The sequence below is a fragment of the Octodon degus genome, unplaced genomic scaffold (genome assembly GCF_000260255.1).
Source record: "Octodon degus isolate 3935 unplaced genomic scaffold, OctDeg1.0 scaffold00135, whole genome shotgun sequence".
Lineage (NCBI taxonomy): Eukaryota > Metazoa > Chordata > Mammalia > Rodentia > Octodontidae > Octodon > Octodon degus.
Genome location: NW_004524711.1, coordinates 4,252,069 through 4,262,197, shown reverse-complemented (window position 1 = coordinate 4,262,197; position 10,129 = coordinate 4,252,069).

Genomic DNA, 10,129 nt, shown 5'->3' with positions numbered 1-10,129 from the left:
GATATGCTCCCTAACCTCAGACCCATTAACAATGAATCCAGATGACCAACAACTGAAATCTCCAAAGCACTGAGCCAAAAGAAACCTTTCTTCCTCTTTAGTTATTATCTTGAATATTTTGTCACAGTGATAGAAAGCTGCTTAACACACAGGTTTAAATCAGATCAATTTGAACAAGATATAGTATTGGATTTTGACCAAGTTATAAAAATAAATAGCCATGAGTCCATACCTGGCAAGCACAAGATCCCGAGTTTTATTTCCACTACCAAAAAGAAAAACAAAGATTCAATAAATACATAAGGATAGGATATATGTCTCCCACCCAAAGAACTCCAAATAATCGTGTACACATGAGAGCTGCACATGATGGTTTTTTTCCAGAGTAGAATTTGGCAAGAATAGGTGGGAGGTTAAGTCTACAATGGTGAAGTTCCACAAATGCAACAATATCTGCAAAATTAAGAAGAGTGTCAGCCATGTTCAACATGTATACTTTCGACATGATGTAGTGAAGATGGCACTATACCTTGGGTCTTCCTCCTCCAAACAGAGAACCCAGGCCAATTAGCAGAGAAACATGGTACATGGCGGCACACACCAGGAATGCCAGCACTCCAGAGGCTGAGAGAGGAGGATTTCCATGAGTCCAAGGCACCTTGGGCTCCAGAGCAAGTTTGAGGCCAGTCTAAACTACACAGAAGATTCTATTTAAAAAGAAAATCCTCAAAGATACAATCTAAATCAAATAATGAACTTTGAAAAATATGTATATGCTGAAATAAGTAAGCATCCTAAAAATCTTTGTTTCCTTCTGGGATTTGCACCTGAGACAGGGGCTGAGGCACAGGGAGGTGTCTCCTTGAAATTTTGAACAATATGTATATTTTGAGTTAATGGCAATCTACAAGTTCTGAGACTGGGAATACTCCACAGCACCTGACTAAGTAAATTTAAGCAGGAATAATAAAAATTGAGAAAATTAATAAATGAGATAATCAGAGATAGGAAATCAAAGAAAGGAGGAGTGGAAGAGAAATTATTGAAACACAATACAAAAACTAATTCTTTGCATTTGGCACTGAGGATTAAACTCAGGACTTTGACATGGCACTATGCCCCAGTCCTTTTTTTACTTTTTATTCTAACATAAGGTTTCTGTCAGTTACCCAATTTTGCCATCTTCCTGCCTCAGCCTCTCAGAGTGCTGGTATTATAGTTGTAAAACACCAAACACAGCAAAAGACCAATATACACTTAATCAAACTCTTAAAGAAAAAGAAAAGGAAATTGATACTCTTCTTGGAAATTTTTGCAACTTAAATATAATTGATAGTGTTGAAGATGAATAGAATCAGAACTGCCACCAAATATTATATAAACCAGTAATATAACCTTTCAACTTGCACAAAATCTTACAGAACACTTCTGAGTCACAGAACAGGTTGTTATTACAGCAAAAACAGTAGCAGGCAGATTAGCATAGATGTTTTGTGCTACTAACTGTGAATTCCATAGGCCAAGAAGAGACATATAGACCTGGCACACATGGAGCTATGCTGCAGGAAGGAAACCTTATTTTGGAGAATCCACTGATCCTACAGCAAGAAGTAAACAAGATGGTTCTATCTTCAAAGGCTATCCAAGCCGGCTATAGTGGTGCACACTTGTAGTCCCAGCACTCAGGAGGCCTAAGAAGTAGAATTGCTGTATGAGGCCAGTCTGAGCTGCAAAGTGAGCTCAAGACCAGCCTGAATTGCACAATGAAATCCTGTCTCAGAAATACCAAAACTAAGGACTATCCAATGTAGTGCTAGAAATGGTATATGTTAGCTCATCTATCAAGATTGCCTTTAAAGCAGTTGGATTCTAAAGTAGTTTGTTTCAGATTTTGTAAAGAATGAAATTATTTCTTGCCTAATTGCCTTCTCATTTTACTTTATCATAATAAAAGTTTTGAAAATGAAATAAAAAGATTTGTCTTCCACATAAACAATTCTGAGAGTTGGCTCTGATGAAAAAAAAAAAGGTTGAATTCTTGAATTTGGGAACACAGCAAGATAAATAGATATAAGTGGCACAGAGCAGACAGGTTCTCCATGTGTCATCAAGGCATAAAAAATCTTGCCCAAACACAGATTCCTCAGACAAAAAAAAAATTCAGTAAATCATGAAGCCTGTCTCTGGTTAGATTTTTATATCTCAGATTTTTAGCATTTCTTTTCAGGTCACCAGTTCACTTTAAAATATTCTCTTTTGTTTAATGAAAAATTTGAATAGACTTTTTATGTAAGAATATTTCTTTGCTTGACAGACATTCTTTCTGAATGTAGTACAGGGCATTTCCATGTATCCTACGCTCAGTTTTTTCTGTCATTAACATTTTATATTAATATGTGATATGTTTTCCAATTAAATAACTAATATAAACACCATTACTAACCTAAGCATATACATCTTGTGTGTATTTCTTTTCAAAGTTTATGTTGACTATCTTATCCCTAGGATCCTTTTCACATGATATTAGCTCCTCATAGTTTCTTAGACTCCTCTGGGATGTGACATATCCTAGATGAGTTAAGAGGATAGATAGATAGATAGATAGATAGATAGATAGATAGATAGATAGATAGATATAGACAGACAGACAGACAGATAGATAATAGCATATATAGTGTATATATGCTTGCTCCCTCTCACTATATATATATCACTTACCTTCACTTATTCCCTGTCAAGTATGCCTCTTTTCTTCATATAGATCTTTTTCCTCACCCTAAAAAACTTCCATAAGCATTTAGTGAAAGACAGGACTAATGACAATTTAATTTTTCAGTTTTTTCCCATCTTAGAAAACCTATTTTTCTTCCCCTTTGAAGGATAATTTCAGTGTATCTATGATTGTATGTTTGTGAGTTTTTCTTTAAATATCTACAATATTCCTTTTCACTCTACAGAAGTCTTTCAAGGTGTTACATGTTGAATCACATTCTCCCCAAAAATGTTGAACTGCTAATCCCCATTACATGCAAATATGAATTTCCATGGAACTAGAATCTTGGCAGGGGTTTCAAGATAGCATGAGACCATAGTAGAGTAAAGTAGTGCCTAATTTCAATAATAGATACACTCATAGTGAGAGTAATGAAGGTGAACAGCAGACACACAGGGAAGGACCAATGATGCAGGAAAACATCTCAGCAGCAAACAGAAAGCAAGCATTGCCTTCAGAGGAACCTAGCCTGGCTGCCATCCTGATTTCAAAATTCTACCCTCAAGAACTGTGAAAAAATTAATTTTTGTGCTTACAACTTACTCACTTCCTGATACTCTGTTACACCTACCCTAGGAAACTAATACATCTGGCTTTCTCAAAGAAATTTTCTATCCATAAGCAAGATGTTTTTTTTTCCTTAGGCAGTTTTTTTCTCCCTCTGACTTTATTTATAAATTTTACTTTATCTATAGAGCTCTTTTTCCAACTGGGCCCCTTCATAATGCCCCATCAGCTATAAACTCATGAGTTGATGAGTATAGTGTCCTCACCATCTAGCCACCTCTCTTAACCTTACTTTCTTGAGAACTGAGCTCCTCATCATGAGTCATTGACATCTCCAAACCTATCTAAACGCTTTGCACAAACCAGTTCCAAAGACTCCTAAACACATTATCAGGTAATCGCAGCAACTACCCCACTCCCAATACCAATGCTCTTTGTCAGTCAAATTTACTCTAAGTGGGACACTGTACCAGCCACCCAATACTTGGAGGAAAAGAGATATGTTTGGCTCATGGTTTTCAGAGGATTCAGTCTGCAGTCACTTGGCACCAAGGAATAAATATAGTAGAAAGGCCTGGCAATGGAGCACCTCTTATTTTATGGCAACCAACAAGCAGAGAATGAATGAACAGAAGAGCTGGGGACAAAATATTCCAGATCACACCCCCAATCAGGCTCCACCTCCTAATGAGCTTCTCAGCTACTGCACTACTGTGGATGAATCTGCCAAGGAGTTTAGTGCCCTATGATCAAATTATCTTCCAAATATGAGACACTGGGGGACAGCTTAAATCTAAACCATAACAGCACATTTACTTGTAGGCAAAATACTTCTGTTTTTGCTGCTTTTGTACTATTTAACATGTACTATTAACAAATTCAATGTACCACCATGACAAATGGTCCTGATTATAGAACAATGGCAGAATCCTGGAATCTTTATGACTTTTATACTCAAAAAGATTTCTGTGATTCTTCTTTTTTTTAGATTTTAATTAAGCTTTAGTGGCCACCATGCTAGGTATAGTTTTATTAAGAAATATTTCAAAAATTCAGAAAAGTACTGTGTACATTTCTGAACATTGTTTTTGTCAGTGCTCGGACCTGCACTATTTGCAAGTGAAGTAAAGCCACAAAGAAACTCATCCCTGGATGCAGAATTTGGCATGGCTGCACATGAATACAAAGTATCTCAGCCTGCTAATCACTGTATATTTTCCAAAAGGAGTCCTACAAATGGGAGATATAATTATGCTATTTTGGCTTGTTGGTTCTTGTGCTGGTATCTAGTGTCAAATGCATGTTTTATCAAAAGGTTCTTTATGACAGAGAGCTGTACATCTGATCTCATAATTGTCCCGAAGAGCAATGGAGATTTCCCTTAGCAGTAGACCAACCAAGAAGTGATGCTTGCAATACTCTTTTGCAAAACTGAAATTGCAATGAGTTCAAGATTCAAATCTTGTATATGATTGATCAGATTTCTGTGACTCTGAACCCTGTTGAATTGAAAAGGAAAAACCATACGAGAGAAACCGTTCCTTGAAAACTTTGTTCTGGATAGTTCTGTAACTTCTTCATGGTTTTGTAACTACTCTGTTGACCTCTGCAACCACAAGAGTACAACCAGACATACATGATGCCTGGTGGTACCATTGTTCCAAACTTCATACACTGATGATCATTAGTCTAGCCTCGTAACCAATGATCTTACCCTGCTAGATCATCAGAAGAACTAGCAGGCTGTTCTGTCTCGCCTTTGTATCTCCTTTATGCCTCCTGCATGTGCATTATATAAGAGCCTGGCACCACTGGAGGTCATGGTCTGATATTCCTAGAGTGATCCTGGTCAGTACCTGTCAACATAAATAAATCTTCTCCCAAATACTGGGTGTCATTTCTGTGTTTCTGCTTGCTGTTATAATTATAGTCCAGTTTGTTGAATTTCTTTATTTTTAATTTTTAATTTTTTGCTTTTTTTGTTTATTTGCTTTTTTAGAGTATCAGTGATTAAACTTGGGACCTTGCACTTGCCAGGCAGGTACTTATGCCACTGAGCTGTATCCTTCACCCCTTATAGTCCAGTTTGTAACATTTGTATTCAGATGTCTCTGTGATACAACTTTCATTAAAACAGGAAAAAACAAGAAAAAGAAAGTATTAGTTTAGCTGTTAGTTTGACTGATAAAATATTTACAGATCTCTGCAAGCCTAAAGCAAAAACAACTGATGTCCTGATGATGAAGACAGAGAGCACTTTGTAACAGAACCAGTGTGAAGATCAAGGAAACAGGGAGCTACGGATGGACACCATTCCAATTGCATTCAGACACACTGAAAAACAGGAAACACTAAGTCTGAAGACCCACCATGTGCCCATCCTACCAGATTGTAAGGTGGCATGGAAATAAGTGATAATCTACTCTAGTTCAGCACTTTATGCTTCTATAAAATAAACTAGAATCCTAGAAAGGTTAAATGGCTTCTCTATGTCCCGGGTCAGAAAGTCAGAATTTTTAGAAATAAAAAATAAGGCCCTAGCATAACTTCAAAGATCACCCTTACACTTCCCCAAACTAATTCATTTTAGACACTACATTATATAACTAGGAGAATGTATTAGACATACATTGTTTGAGCAATAACCTCAAAGCCCTCTCATAAATGCTTTTCATTGTGCATATTTTTGCCTTAATAATACACATCTTTTCCAAGAAAAAAAATGAATGAGTATAATATTTTCCTTCCCCAGAATTTTATTTTACTTGATCTCACAATGACCTAGTGAGATGAAATGTGATTCTTAGACCACACAGTTCCTAAGAGCTGAACTGAAACCCATATTTTGTGAATTCATAAGTGTTCCCTTGGCACACTTGTATTTAGATCTAAAGTCATATAGTTAATTGGTATATCAGAATAAGTTCTTAAGCATGACCAATTCACACAAGGGGTTTACTTTCATGGCTGATTTGAAAAGAAGAGACAGATGAAAAACAAAACCTCCAGCTAGTTTCTTCATTGGGTTTTGAGGTCTTTGACATCATCAAACAGTTAAATATGAAGAGCCATTCTTCTGTGTCCCTGACTTATGAGAAACAAAGACTACCTTTTTCTCAGAAAAGGGTATGAGGCAGGTAAAAATCAGGTAGTGAATTTGCAATATTGAAGCACAAGTCTTCAAAATCTTTTAGCATTCAAAATCTTTTCTGGGTTACCAGGAATGATGAACTCGTTTCCTAAAATTTTTTATTTGAAACTTCTTTCCCTATTTTCCACTGAAGAAAGAAATCCTGTGAGAGCAGTCAGACCCACAGCTGGTGACACACTGTCGTCAGACACACTGGCATTCTGATAAATCCATCAGTAGCTACAGCTATGACAGAGGTGATGGAGATCATCTTGGCCCTCGCCACCGGTATTTTATTGTTTGTTACAGCCTGAAACAAAGCTAAGAGCCAGACTTGGAAAATATGTTGCTTTTCTCAGTTTATAATCTCACTGTCCTCACAACTAATTATGCATTGCAGAGAGGTAGAAATAATACTAGAAAACATGTCACGAACCCACTGGTTTCATTATCTGATTCTGTTGCAGCAACATTATTTCTGATCTTTCTTTTTTTTTTTTTTTCAGGATTCTGGAAGACTCATTAAAACTGTTTCCTCTGCAGTGTTTTATAACCTTTTGACACTTTCTTCTTATACAAGTCATGCCAATTTTTCTTAAGTCTATAAATAGGAAAGGTGAAGGAAAAGAAATGGATCCATTAACCCATATACATTTGTATCTGACAATCAGATTTTAGGTGGAAAGTTAAGATCAAAATCTTTTTGGTTTGTTTTCTTTTGTGGCTATAGTTTCAAATAACTAAAACATACCATGTGAATTCTGTTCCCCTTCCTTATCAATGAAATAACAATCATTTTATATGTAATCTGTTTAAAATTGATATAAAAATGGTAGCAGTTATATTTTTTTACATAAATGTCGGGAAAATTTTTAACTATTTTAAAAGTGATGATAAAATTTCACTGTAGTCAAAACAGTCTACAATTATTCTTTACTTTTTCAGGGACAAAACTGAGAGAGTTATATAAGATTGTAACTCTAGAAACTTTGGCCACCTTTATATAAGTCTAGTTTAACCCTCATTAATAAAAGGCAGCTGAGAAGCAGAGTGAAGGGTGGAAAGGTCATGCTTCAGGGACCTAGCTCCTTCCATGGGGCGCTGCCCCCTGACAGTCAGCCCATCATACCCAATGACACTTTAGCTGACAACCAAGTCCTTAACACATTGGCTTAGGAAGACATCCAAACTACCATAGGAGGTTAACGCTGTCACACAATGCACATTTCGATTTCACGGTGTCTCTCAAAGAAACATAAGCCTCTATTTATATTATAGCTAATACATTCAATTTGATTTTGCTTAGTATTGATTCACTGCAGGGTCCTGAGTGTGTAAGTGGTACTGGCTTTTCTCACAGTCGTCTGGCGGTTCAAGTAACTTGCTGAAACAGAATTAGCCCTTTCTACTATCTTATATATGATAGTGTGTATTCATTTTCTACAGCTTCCATAAATAAATACCATAAACTGGGTGGTTTATGTAAGAAAATCTTATTTCTTACACTTGTGAATGTTGGATGTTCAAGTCCTAACCTAAGTTTGGTTTCTCTTTTGATTTTCTTTGGTTTGCTGTTGGTCACATTTCACCGTGTCCTTGTATGATCTTTTTCTGCACACACATCAGTGAAGTCTCTTGTGTGCCCTTTCTTTCTTTCCATATAAAGACACCGGTCAGAGTGAATTAGAGCCCACCATAAAGTACTTATTTTTAAGTTAATGACCTCCTTAAAGGCATTAGCTCCAAATACATTTACATGCTAAGGAACTGGGATTGGGTACTAGAACTTCAGCATATGAATTTGCTTGAAGAGGAAAAGGAGATATAACTCACCTGATAAATGCAGACATAACTGTTTTAAGATCTAGAAATAAATGGATCATTTCAGGGGTTTCAGTGCTTGGTTATTGTCTCTGTTTCTCTTCCTTATGGTAATGCAGAGATTCATGGTAGAAATACATGGTGGTGGAGAGCTATTCTCCTGATGGCAGTCAGGGAGCTAAAATGGATACAAAGCCAGAGGAAGGTGTCAGAGATAAGATATGCCCTTCAAAGGCAGACCCAAAAGTTGCCTACTTCTTCCAACCAGGCCCCTTCCTAAGGGCTGTCCAGCTATAAACATAAGCTGATGAGGACAGTGTCCTCACCACTGAGCCACCTTTCTAAGCCTGCATCTGAACCTTACTGCCATGAGACCTGAGCCCCTCAGAACATGAGTCCTTTACAGACTCATATAAAACTTCTTATTTAAACCACTATATCCAATATTACAAATTAAATCATCTTTGAAAACATCTACTTTTGTAAATAACAAAATACTGGAGATGGAATGCTATCGGCATTCTGACATTTTAAGATACAGTGACATATAGCAACAGAATACTACTACAGCATTATGTAGAACAATTTTCATGAATTTTAATTCCCTAAAACTCTATATTATGGTAGTTAGTTCTGTTTGTTTGTCTTTAATAATTCACAGTAGAGATTTATTTCCAAGTTCCAATATTTTCTCTAATGATTAAGCATCATGACTTCTTTATTTCTCTCCATTATAGACCTAACAAAATTCACCACTGAATAGTCCTTTGCCTTTTTGTGAACTGTCTTTATCACTAACCTGAAATACTGAAATCTTTCCCATCAGCTTACACACACGTTCTCACCAATCACTCTTTTGTAAATGTCAATTTCTCAATGATATACTTTTCAAAGATTAGAATAATTTAACCATGTTACTTATCCTGCCTACTTTATATTTTATATTAATTTCATTGAGAAAGAAGTAGCAATCAGACAGTTTCAAAACAGGTTAGTAGGACAGTTGCAATAATTAATGCATTACATATTGTCTTTGTAGTAGTTATTCATAGTACAAGATGCAGACATGATATCTTGTCTAAACACTATTAGTATAAATCTTTCTTCTCATTGAACTATGAGAAAGTAGCTGAACATCTATAATAACATTTTTGTATATACATATATATATATACTTTTTAACTACGAAAGGCTCTGTCATTCATTTATTCACTTTCTCTGGTCTTCCATTTATAACCTCCTTTTTGTTTACTTTTGGAAGAGATGGTTATTCCATTGACATTCATATATTGTAGATGCATGAATTCAGCAAAGTAATCCAATGTAGTCCTTTATATATAGTAGTAGTGGGTTATCTGCATGACTGGCAATGTCAGAAGTTGTTGACTTGAGCTTTTCAGAGCTCAGCATTCCAATATGGCTTTACATTTTATACCTCGCTTTTATATTTTTCTGCTGGATGGATAAGACCAAGTTAAAGCAAGACCTATGCAACAAGAAATGTAACTTTTGTATCTGAAAAGGTCAATCAAATCCTCTCAGGATTTACTCTGAAACCCTGTACAGCAGTTTGTAGAACTTTTGTCCATGTCAGCCGTGTGGATGATTCACGGCCATTGCTTGACCAATTTGCTCTCTGTGAAAGCCTGAGAGAAAGTTTTCTCTCCATGTGACTCTCCTTAGGCACACTCTACATCATCAATCACTTTCCTCTTTGACCCCAGAACATCCTTGATCAGAAAATTTGGGACACTTGGCAAGGACAAAGGCCTCTCAGTTCAATCCCTGGCTCCACAAAAATACCAAAAAAAAAAAAAAAAAGAAAAGAAAATTTAGGAAACCACTGAGTTATAGGATGTTATAGTACAGGTTCCCTAACTAACAAAGGTCTTCTTTCT